At 41.6% G+C, this 18,359-nt stretch overlaps 1 protein-coding gene across 14 annotated transcripts in view; it reads left to right on the top strand.

Moving 5' to 3' along the window:
• The window catches only part of SORBS2 (sorbin and SH3 domain containing 2), a 209,376-nt gene that overhangs the window by 19,257 nt on the left and 171,760 nt on the right, over window positions 1-18,359 (top strand). For 11 of the 14 annotated variants that reach the window (XM_060407131.1, XM_060407128.1, XM_060407133.1 and 8 more), the window contains exon 2: window positions 14,577-14,716. The gene's annotated coding sequence lies outside the window, so the exon portion shown is untranslated. Of the gene's footprint in view, window positions 1-14,576; window positions 14,717-18,359 lie in introns of those variants that run through there. The other 3 variants (XM_060407132.1, XM_060407129.1, XM_060407134.1) reach the window with 3 other exon arrangements.

The following is an 18,359-nucleotide window of genomic DNA, read 5'->3' as shown; positions in this document are numbered from 1 at the left end:
TGTTGTAAGAAACATATATTCTGAAGGCACCACACAATGGTTTCCTTCTATAAATATATCGACTTATATAACTATATTATATATAAATTATAAATGTAATTTATCACTGATTTGATAAATTATATTTTGATAAATCAATTCTGACTACATTCTGAACAAGTTATGCGTGAAACATGAAGGCTCTGATAACCTTGTGTTCAATTAAAATCCAGATAAGATGAGCTCCGCCTATGAATAGGAACGAGTTCTCCATGGAGACAGCATCATTCAATATGAACAGAGAAAGGACCTAGTACCCATCTCAGGGCACACAAAAGCAAGCTTTAAAAATGGCCTTAAGCTGAATTGTGGTTATAGGGGGAATGAAAGAGCAATAATACGTTAGCTGGAAGAATAAAATCATCACAGCAAAGATGACCTAACCTGGTCTAAATGTCTAAGTCAGACACTCCAAAGAATAATTGGAGCCCACAGCCCAGGGGACCAGGTTTTCACCAGATCCCGTTCTTCAGTTTGTAGGTTGTGGTGTTTGTTACTACTTGAAATTTCCAGCACCTTTGTAGTTACCCAAAATAGAACGTGGTACAGAAGTCCAGTTTGGAGTCTCAAAGGTGTGTTCAAATGTGCACAAGCCTTTAAAAAGAGGCCAAGTGGATAGATCTTAATCAGGAACAAGAAAACAGAGTTCGTGTTACAGAATGTTAGAGCCATTGCAATTTATAGCTCAGGTTTGGTTTGGCCACAGGTGATGGGCAGCGTTTGTTAAGACCTTCCCAATTCTTTCTTCTCTTACTCTACGTTGTATATGCAAATCTAAAGGCAACCTGGTTTTAGCCCTCTTTATCTGTCTTTGCAGGTAGGATTCATTACAGAGTAGAATTGTAAAACTGGGCAAATAAGCACCCTAATGTAATGCTATTAAATGAACTCAGGGTTCTGTTTTTTAGAAGAGTTTTACTAAGTGAGCCCTGCATTCATAAAAATAATTACTTGTTGAGAATTACCTCATTTTTCAAGCCATTTTCTAATTATCTTAAATGGTATTCTTCTCCTTTAATGATTGATTCCAAGATCACTTTATTGTGCTTGCGTGTCTGACTATGCTTCAATTAAAATAGACCTAGTATTGAACTCTGAAGCTCCAAATTTTACTTCTGTTTTATGAGATGGTCTATTAACTCCTTTCCCCCACTGAATCCCTTCTCATTAGAATTATTGCAAATAATTCTACTTCTCTACTGTTTGTGTCTGTTTTCTTATCTCTCTGAAAACCTCTTTTGGTTGACGTTGAAGCCATCACTTGATACTTTGATGAGTCTACTACTGTGGATAGCATTCACTCTAATTTAGTTCACTGAGGGGTTGAATCCAAGTTTCGATCAAAGCGGCTCCCAGCAAAAGAAAACAGCAGTTAGTGACGAAGGAGCCCTGGAGCTCATGGTACAGACCGACAGGACCCAGTGGGGCTGCTCATCCCAACTCGGGTCTCAAATCTGCTGTTGATGCTGTGCTTGACCTTTCAGCCTCACAACGACAAGGTTTCTCAGACTTTGGCCCCAGTGATTTTCTATAAAGTGATCCTCTGTACCCCAGTGTTCTTTTTTTTTAACTTTTTAATTTTATATTGGAGTATAGCTGTTTAGCAATGCTGTTGGGGATCAAAGAGAAATCAGGAGATCTGAGTTTTATATAAAAACGCCTGTGAATCAAAGAAGAATTCAGACAATGCTCACAGAAAACAGGAACTAATAAAGAAAATATAGGTGATACATAGACAGTTTCACTTAAAAACGTTATTTATCATCCCCTCAGCGAGCAAAGGGATCCCTGTAACAACCTTTCTCTGTCCCTTACAGTCTGCCTTTCCCTCTAAATGTGTGAGGAAGAGGCTGTCTTTCAATTACTTTTTTGTTGTTGTTCCGTTACTAAGTCGTGTCCTAGTCTTTGGACTGCAGCCCGCCAGGTTCCTCTGTTCGTGGGATTTTCCAGGCAAGAATACTGGAGTGGATTGCCATTTCCTTCTCCAGGGGATCTTCCCGACCCAGGGATTGAACCCATGTCCCCTGCTTGGCAAGACGATCCTTTACCGCCGAGTCACCAGGGAAGCGATTTACTTTTTTACTTAAATCTGTTCCCCAGAACAGTGGTTCAGTTGGGCAGTGCCTGTCTCTCTCACTTAAGCAAGTCGAGCTTGCCAGAAATCACCATGGTTGTTTCAGTCCCCCATGCAGGGTATCCCTTTCATTAGATAAATATTCACACAGAAGATTCTGGGGCCCAGACACTGTGCTGGCAACTGGCAATATTTATGGGGCTTCAAAAAAAAAAAATTTTTTTTTAATCTTTTGGCCACACCTCAGGGCACACATGGCCTGTGAGATCTTAGTTCCTGACCAAGGATCAAACCCAAGGCCCCTGCATTAGCAGTGCAGGGTCTCAACCACTGGATTGCCAGGAGGGTCCTGATACTTGCGTTTCTAAAGGGAGGCCAGTCCTCAAGGAGCCTACACTCTAGTAGAAAAATGACAGCAAACAGCAGCAACAGCACATCGCTCCTCCACTGCAGGTACTTGACTCACTGGCTCCCCACAGCCTCATGCCATCCTCTCAAAGGCTCCCCCAAAGGCAGGGAACATTGTTTGTGTTTTACAGATCCAGAAAATCAAGGCTCAGAACTAAGTAGCTTGCTAAAAGTGACAGGGCTTGCTAAGTCTGATTCCAAACCTTGAATCTTTTCCCCAGCAATGTACTTATTGCTAAAATAGGGGTACTTCTACTTCAATTAATCACTTATCAAAATTGTAGTCAATGGATATAATTAGTGTGCATTTGTTTTTAGCAACGATGGATAGAATTATAACTCTGTTCCTCCCCCTTGCTAAGGGAACGACAGACTCTTAAAGGGACTTACAAAGTCCACTCTTTTTTTTTTTTTTTTTTGCTTCTTCTGGTTTATTCCTTTTAATGGTAATAAATTCCCTCATCAACCTGTTACTCACCAAATAAGATGATGATAATGCTGTTGCTTTAAGGGGGAAATATAAATCATAGAGAAAGTCATTATCAAAGATTGGGAATTTTCTTAATCCATCTGCTTGACAATTCTATGAATTCTTATTTAAAACTAAAATTTTTTTAAAGTCCCAAAGAAGTCTGAATGTGAGCTCTCTGAAATGAATTATAAGGAAATTAAACTCAGAACCTCAGTGTGTCCTATCCATTTCATTTTCCCCATTTGCAAACTAATAAAAGAACACATTTGCAAAGATCAATTATTACATTGACAAATAATTTTTTTCTATCTGATTTTTAAAATAACTGATGATTATTTTGTGGCAGGTATGGCTTTTCATGCAGTATCTTCTGCTGCTGCTGCTAAGTCGCTTCAGTCGTGTCCGACTCTGTGCGACCCCATAGACGGCAGCCCACCAGGCTCCCCAGTCCCTGGGATTCTCCAGGCAAGAACACTGGAGTGGGTTGCCATTTCCTCCTCCAATGTGTGAAAGTGAAAAGTGAAAGTGAAGTCGCTCAGTTGTGTCTGACTCATAGGGAGCCCATGGACTGCAGCCCACCAGGCTCCTCCGTCCATGGGATTCTCCAGGCAAGAGGACTGGAGTGGGGTGCCATTGCCTTCTCCGAGTATCTTCTTCTATCCCCTTAATAATGCTCTATGGTAATTAAGTGGGCTTCCCAGGTGGCACCAGAGGTAAAGAATCTGCCTGCCAGTGAAGGAAATGCAAGAGCTGTGGGTTCCATGGCTGGGTCGGGAAGATCCCTAGAGAAGGAAACGGCAACCCACTCTAATATTCTTGCCTGGAAACTTCCATGGGTAGAGGAGCCTGGTGGGCTACAGTCCATGGGGCCACAAAGAGTCAGATACAACTGAGCGACTTGTCAGCTGAGGGAACTGAGACTCAGAGATCATGCCCAAACCAAGGAGCAAATAAGGGAGAGAACCAGAGAGTTAAGTAAGGACTATTTATCCTCAAAGCGTGTGCTTTTAACTGTGTGTGTGTGTGTGTGTGTCATGCCTCATTGAGACAATGATCACATCAAGAGCAGCAAACAACACTTATGCCTGTTGTATACAAGGTATTGTCTTAAGACCTTTGCGTATATTAACTCGTTCAATCTTCATACCCATCGGATGCGTTAAGTGCTGCAATAATTCTTACTTTCTTCACACAAGAACTGTAGCTCAAGGAGATTTGGTAACCGTGCTACTGAAGGCAGTGGTGTCAGATTCACTGGTGGCAGACAGCCTCCAGATCTTTCCTGTCGAACATCAAGCTCCTCACCAATATAGACAGAAAGACCAAATGGTTATACGTGACTGATGGTTACAAAATGGAATGTATTATACTTTATATTCATTTCTTCAATGTGTGGTACAACCAGAAGCCATGAGATAAGAATGCTTAAAATAATTTCCACATTGTATGTGTATCTTTAGTTTGATTTGAAACTGAAAAAATTATTGGCTTCCTAATCCAACATGCTTTCGCCTCAGTTATGACTGAAAGCATTTACCATTTTAAGAAATCCTAAGTAGAAAATTTTAAGATCATTTAATACTCAAATACATCCCTTGCCATCTTCTCAAAATCACTTTTTTTTTTTTTTTTTGTACCAAGGACAAATTCCATCATTCAGTTTAGCTTTCGAGACCTTGGTAAACTACACTTCAGTGACCCTGCTCAGAGTTTTCTGAACAATGCCCTGGCAATGTCCACTGAACAGGGTAAACAATGGGTTCCTGTTTTCTATTTCCTGCAGACTATTATGATGTTCTTATTCCTCTTGATATCACTGATCACTAATTGTTAGTTTTAGGGGGAAAAAAAAAAAAGAGCCAACTACTCAACTCTATTTGTTTAAAGTCGAAAAGGTTCCAACGCTGCAGCTCCTTGGGCTTCAAACATATCAGCTCTGTTTTTCACAGCAATTTTCAGTCCATTAGAAAATGACAGTGGGCCCCAAACTGAACACAGCAACTCACAAGAGGTGAGGGCTAACTGTTGATGTCCAGAAGTACTTTCAGAACTTCTGAAACTATTTTGTGCGTGACTATCTTTATTATTTTTTAATTGGAACATACTCGCTGTACAATATTGTTAGCTTCTGTTGCACAGCAGCATGAATCAGCTATGTCTACATATATGCCCTGCCTCTGGGGCCTCCCTCCCACCCCACCCCATCCCACCCCTAGAGTTCATCACGGAGCACCCAGCTGAGCTCCCCTTGCTACAGCAGCTTCCCACTAGCTGTATATTTTACACATGGTAGTATATATGTATCAATGCTACTCTCTCAATTCATTCCACCCTCTCCTTGCCCCTCTGCATCCACCATTCTCCACGTCTGCATCTCTATTCCTGCCCTACACATAGGTTCATCAGTACCATTTTCCTAGATTCCATATACACATAAATAGACGATATTTGGTTTTCACTTTGAGTTAACTGCACTCTGTATGACAGACTCTAGGTTCATTGTGATATCTTCATAGCCAGTCTAATAGGCTTCGGCTATCTTTCAGCCAGCCTGAGCTGAGAAACTTGTTCTTGGATGATTGTGTTGGTATGCCTCTTAGTTTCCAGTGACCAGATTATCTTTAACCAGGTGAGGGGCTGGTTTCCCCAAAATGACAAGGCGCCCGGAGTGGGTTCAAGGCTGCTCAGCAGGTGCTTCCCAGAAGGGTATCTGCATTTCCATCAGCTCAGAGGAGCAGTACCAGGTGACAGGGTGAAGGGTAGCGCACCCTCTCCTCAGGAGGGTTAGCATCGCATCCGTGAGACGTCTTGCCTGTAGCTTATCAGCCTGAACAAACCACCAGGGGATCCCAGAAGATAAGTTTTTAAATAGACCTGTGACCAGGATTTTATAGCAGAGTTGAAAGCAAAGATGGATCCTCCTTAGGCAGAAAGCTGCGTCTGCCACGACTGTGTTACAGTATTTATTTCTTTTCGAGCCATGAGTCTGGATATAGTGAGTGACTTGATTGTAAAATGAAATGTGTCAGAGAGAAACTCCATTTGAAAGTGACCCTTAAAGAAACCCTGGCTGAGGAAAAGAGGAAACTCACGAGAAGGTGAAAATGCATGCATTTACTTTGGCTCAGATGTCCATTCCCCACCCCTCTGCCTGAGCACACACTACCCACAGACAGGACAGACGGTCCAGCACTTTCCTCTGGAGACCAGGCCAGTCCTGGCTCAGCCCAGAGTCTGAACAATGATTTTCCCCCCTGTTTTTGGTAAAACTGAGCTATCATTACTCATTTCTTGACATTTCTAACATGCCTCTCCCATACCATCTCATTTCTTGTGTTTCCTTTGTTAACAAGACTATTGTTGCTGTTTTTAGGAGGCTGACCTTGCTGGTTAGATCATTCCCACCCAAACTTGTCTATATCTGGCACATGGACAAATGAGCATATCTGTAGGCACGGAGGTAAACAGATGAGGTTGCTAACAGCCAGAGGTGACTGGCCCCAAAGCTCCAGGTGCCTTGGGTGTCATCTAGTTTGGTGACAACTGAAGGGATCAATATTGCAGCAACATCTGTAACCTACCTGGGACACCCCAACAGGTCACACGAGGAGGTAGGAAGGTCTGGATTGCAGGACGGATAACACAGAAAACATTAACATGTCCAGTATCTGAAAGCTCCCATTTCTAACCCACATTCATTTTAGGAAAATGTTTTTCTTATGCACTTGATATAACAAATCTATACAGCTCCTTCTAACCCTTGCATGCTGGTCCACTCTTCCTTATTATTCTTCACTCATATTTCATCTCTGTGGGTTTCAAGGACATTTTTCTAACATTTTGTGTATTATTTATGTATGCCTGTCCTTGCAAAATTAACTTTTGTGGTCATAGTAACGATGGAAATATGCCATAGATGGTTGGGTTAATTAGTTTGTTTTTTGACTGCCTCAGAAAAGATATTTTTCATGCTCTACTGTGTTGATTTCAAAGTGTCTTACACGTGTACAAAACGCATGATTTCAAAGTGTCTTACACGTGTACAAAAAGCATGTACACATGTACAAAATAGTACATCTTCAAACATTCTTAGGCTATAACCACTGTCCTTGTGCCCAGGGTAGAAGAGAGTGTCTCACAGCCTCTTCCCAGGCAACAGGGCAAAGACCAGCCCCCAGTCTCCAACTCAGCTCTGTATTCCAGGCCACACAAAGCTCCCTTTCCTCTCCTTTGCCAGAGAACGAGATCACAAATCTCCCAGTTTTTCGATGGCCAGTAATTCCTGGTGTGTTTATAACTAGTGCACTATATGGACATGACAAAGGGTTTCATGCCACTAGAATGACAATGGCCTGAGCAGGCAGTGCTGTAGGTGAGACACTTCATTTCTGTTTGTCTGCTCATCAAGTATCTATAAAAAGCATCAGGTATGGCTTGCAGGAAGCCATGTGGTATAACTGTCTGCTGCTGCTGCTAAGTCGCTTCAGTCACATCCGACTCTGTGCGACCCCAGAGACAGCAGCTCACCAGGCTCCCTGTCCCTGGGATTCTCCAGGCAAGAACATGGAGTGGGTTGCCATTTCCTTCTCCAATGCATGAAAGTGAAAAGTGAAAGTGAAGTCGCTCAGTCATGTCTGACTCTTAGCGACCCATGGACAGCAGCCTACCAGGCTCCTCCACCCATGGGATTTTCCAGGCAAGAGTACTGGAGTGGGTTGCCATTCCCTTCTCCGGTATAACTGTCTGCTGCTGCTGCTAAGTCACTTCAGTCGTGTCCAACTCTGGGTGACCCCATAGATGGCAGCCCACACACAAATACGTCATTCTCTCAATAACCCTAATCAAAAGAAATTTTGATCAGGGATCCCAGTTGAGTGATTAATACACCCTAATGGAGTGTTACATGATTTTTAAAAAGATCTGGAGAGATCATGCAAGAATGCAGGTATCGATTTATTTCAAGCCTATTTTAGAAGATAAATGCAAGTTATTAAGATAATAGATTCTATCCCGAGGAGGAAAACAAGTACTGATTCTTTAAAAACTTTTTAAATCAAATATGTAACCAAAAAGCAATACCGTTCAGAGAATCCTCTTGGTTGGAAACAGCTGCTTAATCAGAATACAGAGTTTTTGCTTTTTAGAAGATAAGATACTTTTATAAGCTCTCATTTATATATAACAAAAATACCATCATGTGTTGCTTAATGCCTTGAGCAGAACTTATTGAATTGCTTCTTTATTCAACAAATGCACACTGAGTCCTCCCTCAGTGCCAGGCACAAATATAACACACCTGTCGGGGGTTCAATGGGAATCAGAGGAGAAATCCATGAACCAATCACTCAAACAAAGGCAACGTTTGATGTTGGAGGGAACATGAGGAACACGATTCTTTAAGAGTTAAAAAAAAAATGCTTGACCTTGGCTAGAGCAGGGAAACCCTTCCTGAGGAAAAGGCACTTGAGCTGACAGCTGAAGGGTGCCTGGCATCCACGTCAAGCAGGGCAGGTGGCAAGGAGAGGGAATAAAGCACACACAGGCCCCGACTGTGGTCCAACCCAGGAACTGAGGGGAGGCCAGAGAAACCGGAAGAAAGGGAGCTAGAGGAGGGAGGGAGATGTGCATGGGGATAAGAAACAGCAGATCGCACAGAGCCTTAAATAGGCCCCTTTATGAAGGCTTATCTTGATGATTTTTCTACCATATGTAGCAACTGTTGCATATGCTCAATTTCAATGGAATATAAATATCGAGAACTAAGTCATAGTTATATAAAACAGCAGAGGCACTTGCTAAATACACATGGAGTTCAGACAGTCAGTTTAAAAACAAAAATGTTTTCACTAGAAAAGTGAGTTGTAACAAAGGTTTTAAGAAGTTATTTCTATAGAATCTCTAGTACTTGATAGATAGAATCTCTAGTCTGGATTGTTCATTCAGACACTCACCTTATTTGGTAAAATCCAGTCCCAGATTGCATAATGGCAAATGGGATGGCAAGTCACATTTCGTTTCATGTCAGTAAACCAGGAAGCAGAAATCAGTGACATATGATTTGACAACTTTAAAATAATTATGCCTGCAGATGTAGATCATGAGGGTGAGCGGGAATGGCCAAATGAGATCTCTTAGCAGTCCAAGCAAAAGTCGAGCTGTTCAAGTTAGGAATGGGCTTTATATAGCTCAATGTTTCTGTCTTTTAGGGTATCCTCGCAGAGGACTTGTATGACTGGTCTGAAACCATTCAACCCACGGGCTTGGGTTTCCCCACTTGGTGCATTTATTCACTGTTCAGCACACTGAACTTCTTGGAGACGACGCTGCTGGCACTTACTGAGTGTGTGATGCTTCTCAGCATCACTAGTTTCGTTGCACACACACGTGGTTCACTCTGTTTCCATGTGGTTGAAGCAGACAAGTGTAAAAGATGTCAGTACACTTAACTGAGTCTTCATTTTGCATCCAGCATGTCTGCTTTGGGGGTCTGCCCCTTCCTTTCATCAGCGTTATCTGAGTTCTATCATTTCTATAGGATCAGAATCTGACCGCCTTTTCAATACATCTTTGAAACTCATGCCAGTGTTTCAGGCAGTCCTGCTGCCTCTCCCTAAGCACTAAAATATCTAAGAGAATGACGCATTGTTCTCCTGGAAAATTAGACAATGCTACCCAACTGACATGACCCTGAAAGCCTTCAAACATTTATAGTGCAACTCACTTTTCAAAGGACTTAGGGGGGTGGGGGCGGGGGGGAGAATGTGTAACCTAGAAAACAATATTCATGGGAAAACTACATTCACTTCCTTCCTACTGAGATCCTCTCAAATCATAGGAAGCGATGAGGAATCCAATGAGAATTTGGAGTTCTCTTGGGGGAAAAAAATTTAAACAACTCTCAAAGAAACCCTCAAAACGCATGTATTGAAGAAACCACGCACATAAAAGTCCCTAGAAACCATCATGGTCTCTGAAAACAAAATACTATGTTTGGCCATAAAAGGAAACCTGCACAGTTATTCTACTATGTTTTAATTAGTTAACCAATAACATTAATAGCATTTGCGACATGGAGAAGGAAATGGCAAATTCTCCAGTGTTCTTCCCTGGAGAATCCCAGGGACGGGGGAGCCTGGTGGGCTGCCGTCTATGGGGTCGCACAGACTCGGACACGACTGAAGTGACTTAGCAGACTTTTCTACATTCCTTTGAAATGACAACTCTTCTAATCCTCACAACAGCCTACTGAGATAAGTCCTATTTAAAGAAGAGGAAACGGAGGCACAGGGAAGTGAAGCAACTGGCCCAAGGTCACACCAAAGTGGATTCAAACAGACACACTGTCCCAGACTCTCTGCTCTTAAGCATTACACACTTTTTTAAGTTTTCTGAAACAATCAACCAACCAGTAAGACCTAAAGCTACAGACAATCGCTGCATACAGAACTGGGAGTTCTAAATATTACTGGCGTGGGTCCACATTTTCTCTTACAACAAGGATTTCATTTTTAGGAAGCCCTTTGAGCCCACGAGGCTTTGGTGCCACCTGAAAAGGTGAGAAGGCATTTGGCAAACTGGTGAAAGCATTCAAAATAACGTGTTCACGTACTTAACAGTGCGGCAGAGGACAGCGGAAGCCTCTCTTCTCCAAAATGCCAATCTCTTGTGCTTCTAACAATTGGAGGGTTATCTGAGTTAGTAAGATCCTTCCTTGATACATAAATACCTTCTAGAATGGTTTGTTCTACATCAGCTGTGCCTTAGGTACAGTTTCGATGAGACCAATACTTAGCTGAAAACAGTCTCAGTACTTCTTGTGTGCTATATAGGAGGGAGAAAAAGAAATGAAACGCTAAACTGACTTTCAACATTTCCATCCATTTCCCCCGTTCCCTCTTCATCTCTGAAAGGTTATTCCTGCTCTAGCCTCTGAAACCAAGCCTGTCCTTCTGGAGAGTTTCAGAATCTCAGTGAACATGGGTGCCAGTCCCACTCATATCTGGCACCAGGGCAACTAGGTTCTTATCTTTTTCTTCAGAGCCTGAATTGCTGCCCAGAATCTTGTGAAATGTCCTAATTCCTCCAAGCATTAGATGTTGATCTGTGGACCACTCTTTTAAGTAGCAAGGATCAAGAGCTGCTGCTGCTGCTGCTAAGTCGCTTCAGTCCTGTCCGACTCTGTGCGACCCCATAGACGGCAGCCCACCAGGCTCCCCCGTCCCTGGGATTCTCCAGGCAAGAACACTGGAGTGGGTTGCCATTTCCTTCTCCAGCGCATGAAAGTGAAAAGTGAAACTGAAGTCGCTCAGTCGTGTCCGACTCGTAGCGACCCCATGGACCACAGCCTACCAGGCTCCTCCGCCCATGGGATTTTCCAGGCAAGAGTACTGGAGTGGGTTGCCATTGCCTTCTCCAAGCAAGGATCAAGAGCAGTGGTTCTCAAAGTATGGTCAAGTATCACCTGGGGACTTGTTAGTGATCAAAATTTAAGGCCCCTCCCCAGACATACTAAGTCAGAAACTAGGGCTAGGACCCAAGAATGTGTGTTTTGATGAGCCTTCCAGGTGACTCTGATGCTTACTGCAGTTTAGAACCACTGGCCTAGATGGCACTGCCTGATAAAAATATAATACAAGTCATATTTATAATATAAAAGGCTTTGTCATTTAAAAAAATAAAAAGGTGAAATTAATTTTAACAAAATATTTAATGCAATGTATCTGCAATACTATTTCAACATATGATCAAGATTTTTAAAAAATTGTGCTTACAATCTGTTTTTCATACTTAAAGTCTGGTATATATTTTACACTTATATGACATCTCAGTTCTGACAAACCACATGTGGCTCAACAGCCACATGTATCCACCACATTAGATAGGCAGGCTCTAGACTTAAATAAAATCAGTCCTGAATATTCATTGGAAAGACTGATGGTGAAGCTGAAGCTCCAGTACTTTGGCCATCTGATGTGAACAGCTGGCTCATTAGAAAAGACCCTGATGCTGGGAAAGACTGAGGGCAGGAGGAGAAGGGGACGACAGAGAATGAGATGATTAGATAGCATCACCAACTCAATGGACAGGAATTTGAGCAAACTGTGGGAATCATGAAGGACAGAGGAGCCTGGAGTGCTGCAGTCAGTCCATGGGGTTGCAAAGTGCTGGACATGATTTAGCGACTCAACAGCAACAACAACAAGGCTTAACAGTGATAATATCACTAACTTTTATGTTTTCCGTGTATCAGGCATTACTTGGTTAAGCATTTTATGTGCATAATCATATAAACCCGACCACAGCTCTATGGATTGGCGTTATTACCCCATCTTATACAGAAGAAGAGTTATGCCAAAGGCCCATTTAATGTTTCATCAATATAAGAAGCCCACTCTAATATAAGCATTTCTGAATGATTTTAAATCAATTTTTTTGGTAAAAAAAACACAAAGGAGAAAAAAAAAGAAATAAAACCATTAACAGTACAGTTGATATAACTGTTACGTTATTAATAACTTACAAAAGACATAGTAGTTGGGTAAGTACTCTAACCTTTAAAAATATGCCTCAAGTTGCACTCTTCTGTGATGCCAAATCTGTTGAAAAGTTCTTAGGGACAGGCTATCTGGACAGTCAAGATCTTTGGGGAACAAGGGAGCCCTGGGTGAGTTACTTGGCAGGGTAGGACTCATCCTAAATGGAACAGGGAGTTGGGTCATAACCTGTTCATTCAAGTACAGATGGACATAAAATGACTCTAAAAATAGTTCAATGTGAAGCAATGGGCTTCTCTCAGTATTGGTGTGAAAAGCACCCAGTTTGTAATTTAAAAATAATGGTTGACTTAGTACTCAAATAGTTAATCTTTATCTGTTCCCTTAACTTCCAGTTTCTCAAGGAAGGTCCATTTTTAAATGCATTTTCCTTTTCATTATAAATTACTATAAGGAGCAAAAGGAAAAACAGTTAAAAAGTTTAGTCCCTGTTACATGGCATAGTGATTTGATATTTCTATACATTTCAAAATGATTACTACAGTAAGTCTAGTTACCATCTGTCACCATACAAAGATATTACATAATTATTGACTATATATAATCCTCACACTGTCCATTTCACACCTTGTGACTCAATTTATTTTGCAACTGGAAGTTTGTACCTCAATCTGCCTCACCTATTTCTTTCCTCAGTATTTTCTTTAATCAGTTACACGGAAAGAACTGAATTTGATGTGAGCCTCTGGTAGCCAGCCTTCATAATATTCACTATAAAATATATCAAGGTGGTTTTTATAATGGACTAAGATCAGGGGATCTCCTTTTATCTCTCAGCAGTACTTCCTGACTGCACACGCATTTTCTTTGTTACAAAGAATGGGGAGTTCAGAGGTTTCAGGGATTTCATCTAGAACAGAGGCTTTTATACAAATACTTAAGTGTTTCCTTGGTAGGAAGTAACTAATTTTCCTTTTTCGGAATGTTGCAAAAAGCCTAATGAAGCAATGGCCGTCAGGAGTCGGTCTGATGACGCATATATTCCCTGGGTCAGAGTAAGAGATCTCCACATCTTCAGTTGCCATGGTTTAAATAGCCTGTGGAAAAGAAGCTGTAAACGTCTGTAACAAATTCTGTCCTTACTCTCGCTGCGTTTGTGTGCTGTAAACTTTTCGAGGCAAAGAAATTAATTCTGTCCGCTATTGTATTCTCAGAGTGCTTGGCATATCAGAAGTTTTGCCACAAAAATGTTTGTTGAATGAATGAATACAATTTCCAGATCTTAATTCATCATTCTACAAACAAAATGAAAGCTCAGAGTTTGCCAGTCATTGCTGGTGACCCAGTCTGAAGTATTTCTTCACTGGCCTTTGGAGCGGGGAGAGAGCAGGGGATGGGTGCCTGTCTGCATCTTGTCACTGAATGGCCCCCAATCTCTGCCAAGAGATAAGAAATGTCAACAGCTTAACCCAGTAGCTTTCAAAAATAGCATGGTTGATGAGACTGGAAATGTGGGTGTGGGCTAGAAATAAATCATTTGTCTTCAGTCTTAAGGAGGACAGGCTGACAACAGTTATTCCTCCCAGAGAGAAATGTAAAATATTTTTTAAGACCCATATAAGCCGGCCAGGAACTATCAGAAGAAAAGTCTTTCCTCTCAATACGGCATAAATAGGACATCTGATTTTCAACGAATCAGGTGAATCATTTTGAAAACGCAAGGATTATGGCAAAGTACTATGTTTCTTTAAGATTCCAGTTAAGTTTTTTTGTTGTTGTTACTGTGTGTTTTGCTTTCAATCATGCTGGCAGTTTTCCTCAAAATATAAATGAATATTTGCACAGTGAAGCAAGTTGTTGTGGGTTTCCTGGTTTGTGTCCCTGCCCCCCCACACACACCCCTGGGGGGGGGCGGGATGTGGCGATCCAGGCAAGGTTTTTTCATCCCTTGCAGACAGCCCCGGCTGCTGTTAAATGCTGAAAATAGCTCAAATGCTCTCAGAACAGTAGCACCACCCAGCAGCTGAGATTCTTTCTCTCTCTCACTTGCTTTCTCTCTTGCCCACCCCCCCACCTTTTTTTTTTTCAGACACTTGGATTGGACTTAATCTTAAACCTCTAGAGTTCAAGACCTTTTAAAAAGGGCTAAATAAACAACCTCCACATGTAAAAGGCCACTGACTCCTACTTCCTCTCTTCAGAGCAACTGTTGAACCTGGCTGCCTGTAGGTAAGATTTTTTTTTTTTAATTCTGGAATTATTTTGTTGGGTTATCACATGGACTCAGTATTTTTTAAATAACTTGTCAATGGTGAAAATAAGCAGGGGGTGGGGGGTGACGGTTCTGGGGGTGCTGAACGCCCTCCAGGTAGATACAGTGTTCCACAGTCCAGCAGCAGCCGCCTGAGTGCCTTTCTGCGACTGCAGCTTTAAACAGTGCTGAACGCGCTCTGGACGATGCTGACCTGCAGAACAGAGCTGTCTGTGCCTGAGCCTGAGCCGGTGCAGAACGCTAATTAAGCCTGCTTGCCAGGGTCATCCCAGAGCCTTTCAGACACCCTCATTTTCTTGTTTAGACGGGGTTTACTTATTTTTAACTTTCTAAGGGTGTTGTTTTTTTTTTTTTAAGGGAAAAGATGCAACTACCTGAGTAAAGGAGCTAGATTAGTGATTTATTCTTTAAGGACAATGAGCGGCTCTATCTTATTACCTTCCTTCACCACTGCTTTGTTCATTGCTACTGTGGAATTAGAACAATTTTTTGTTTGCTTTTGTATTGTATCTTCCTACCACAATTCAGTGACTCAGTTTTGAGGTTTCCTTACCTAGCCGATGGTCTTCGGCTAGAAGTTTTCTTTCTCTACTATGACAATATAATAGTTTGGAGGGTTTTCTGTGCTTTCTCCCTCCCCCACCTTACGCTTGGTCTTGACATTTTGCAAAGCACTTTGATCTGTGGACTTTAACTTCAAACATGGCATTTACTTTGATTGTGGGTATTTACTATGTTCGGTAAAAAGTCGTCTTCTTTTTTGTTTAAGGCTTTTATATCATTTCCTTGGAATAATCTATTGGGTTTTGGTTTTCTCTCACTGATATGTGTTAGGTTTTATTAGTACAGGGATCCCCCTCCCCCCAGCAGAAAAGCAAAGACTTCTATGGCAGGTTTCTCTGACCATCACAGAGTTTATGATAGCTCTCTGCTCCACTCAGCAGATGTCTAAAATCAAGCAGGAAATAATGGTGCACAGACCAGACTCTATCAACCCCTCATGTAAGTGCCTCTAAATTGCCATATGCCTTGGGGCCCTTACTGTTGCTGTTTAACAGGGACACTGAAATCCTTGGAATTTAGAGATTCTTATTTCCAAAGAAGTTTATTGGTATCTCACCATATGTCGAAAGAAAGCAAGCATTTTAAACACACATCTTGCAGGTAATTTTTTTTTTTTTTTTCAAAAAAGAAAGTAAAAGAAGAAAAAAAATTTTTTTAAGAAATAAAAGAACATGTTACAAAGGAAAACTAGAAAAAAAGGAAAGGAGAAAAAAAAAATTCTCTGTAGCCAGAAGTCTGTTATGCTAGTGAAACTTCTGCTGAATGAGGGATAAGGAATGAAAAAAATGTATTTCCTAAAATAGGCAGAGTGTAGCACTTTCTAGCCATTCAGTCACCCTTTAGATGTTCTCTTTGTTTTCAAGAAAATTCGTGGGTATATCACATTTGTTTGTCACTCTTTTCTTCTCTACTGCAAACAAAGGGTGTTTTCAAAGTCCTCAGCCAGATACTGAGTTTGTCGTCTCATGGCAATCTGGCCTTGCGTCCTGGTGAAGGTGAACAGTAGGACGAGCCTAATCCTGTCAGGAGACTAAGTGCCAGGCAGGGACCCTGGCTCCTCAGAGCTGACACAGGACACACCCTGTGCCCTGCATCGTGCTGACAAGAAAGGAAGCCAGTGGCCGCCGGACTCAGGTTCAGAGGGTGGAGCTAGGGAGTAAATTATGGGAGACGTCCCTCTGGATTAGAAGCAGATGCAACATGATCTCTAGAACTAGGACTGAGATTGAAGGAAAACCTAGAGCTGTTCAGTCTAATTTTTTTTTTAAATTTCCCAAAGCTGGACATTTAATTACTAATTTTCTCTCTTCCGATCTTTATTATAAGAGCTTTTGAATCATCTCATTTCTGTGATGTGTGTATAGTCAAAACTTGAAATCCTTTGGTCATTTTGAGCATATCCTTCATTACCTTCGGTGGGGGTCTTCCCTTTAATACTAGGCATTCTTGATTTGGCATTGCTGAGGAGAAATGTGCTGCTAAAAAGGCAATGCTAGTTAAATGGCAACCCACTCCAGTGTTCTTGCCTGGAGAATCCCAGGGACGGGGAAGCCTGGTGGGCTACCGTTTATGGGGTCGCACAGAGTCAGACATGACTGAAGCGACTTAGCAGCAGCAGTAGCAGTTCAGTTGCAGAATCCAATGGCTGAAATGTGTTTGGAATGTGATAGAAGCCATTCCATTCTTGAACAAGCCATTTTTTTCCTGTTCTGTTGGTTTTTTTGTTTTTTTGTTTCCTTTTGCCTCTTAATTTTACTTTGAAACTTTGGCTTGTTTGAATGTGAAACTCAAGGATAAACGTAGCCAAAACCACTGAGTTTCACACAGCTTCCACATGAAAGAAGTATTCTACCCAGCCTTGCTCGAAACTTGGCCCATGTTTTGCCAAAAGTTTCATGAATGTCACTGAGCCTGGATTTGAAACATAATCCCAAGTCAAGTGACTTCTGGTGACTTTGAGGCTGTCCTGTAGAAGTATAGAATCTGTCAAACAAGGGCACCCCTTGTTTTCACATCTCTGACTATAATTTCATGTATACATACATTTTTGCAATAAACTTCCATTTGTTCTGTGATACTTTAAAGCCAGGTTCAATCCTAACGTGAATTTTTATCACTGGGGTATTGAAGCAATTGGCAAATAGAAGTCTGCATTTTAAAATTCCAACACAGTCTGAAGCAAGTGGTGTGAACATGTTGGTATAATTCAGCTGAAGGAAGTCAGTCCCAGGAGAGTCATGGAGTGGCTTTCTTTGCTTAAATATACTTCTGTGCTCATGTGGAACAAACAGTAACATTTTGTCCAGGTCTATCTGCTTGACAGTATGCCTTTTGTTCGTTCTCCAAAGGTGGTGTCAAATATATTGGTGGAAAAATAATAAACTTACAGATTTTTTTTTTTTTTGGCCTGCTCAACTGACACACTCCTAGGGAACATTGTAAGCATTGAAAAGTTTAGTAACGTTACTTGTAATGTATACTGAGGGTAAAGGAATCCTCAGCAGTCAATTTTCTTCAGAAAAGCTTGACCTCGAGCTGTTGCGTGACAGCCAAATGGGCTGGGTTGTGAAGTTGTGTGTGTGTGTGTTGAGTGGCTGGAAAGGAAGATGGGATTTGTAAACTTGGTTCAGCAAATGTTACATTTACACGAGAAACAACTGAGAAGAAGAAGGAGACAAAGATGAGAGCACTGGAAGTAAGAGGAGACCATCTGGTGCAGAGGCTGAGGAATCAGGACTGTTCAATAGTGACTTCTTTAACACAACTTTGTCCTGGAAACTAAAACTCTACCTGCAAAATACCCACACCTGTAATTTTATTTAATACTCAGGGTTATCAGAGATAATAGACTGTGCTTTTATTTCACCCCATGCATAGTTGTTTCACTTTCAATAACTGATTTCCTGGGTCATCTGTCTTAAGGTAGGGTGGTATTCCTACTAATATGGGGTTGGTCATGCAGGCAGTGTGTTCCCAATGTACAGGTGAGGACACTGATCCCCAACGTTGCCACAGTATCTATTTTACATCCCTAGA

This window comes from Ovis aries, chromosome 26, assembly GCF_016772045.2.
Source record: "Ovis aries strain OAR_USU_Benz2616 breed Rambouillet chromosome 26, ARS-UI_Ramb_v3.0, whole genome shotgun sequence".
Classification (NCBI taxonomy): Eukaryota; Metazoa; Chordata; class Mammalia; order Artiodactyla; family Bovidae; genus Ovis; species Ovis aries.
The sequence above is the reverse complement of the archived record's forward strand: the minus strand, read 5'-3'. Positions and strand labels throughout refer to the sequence as shown.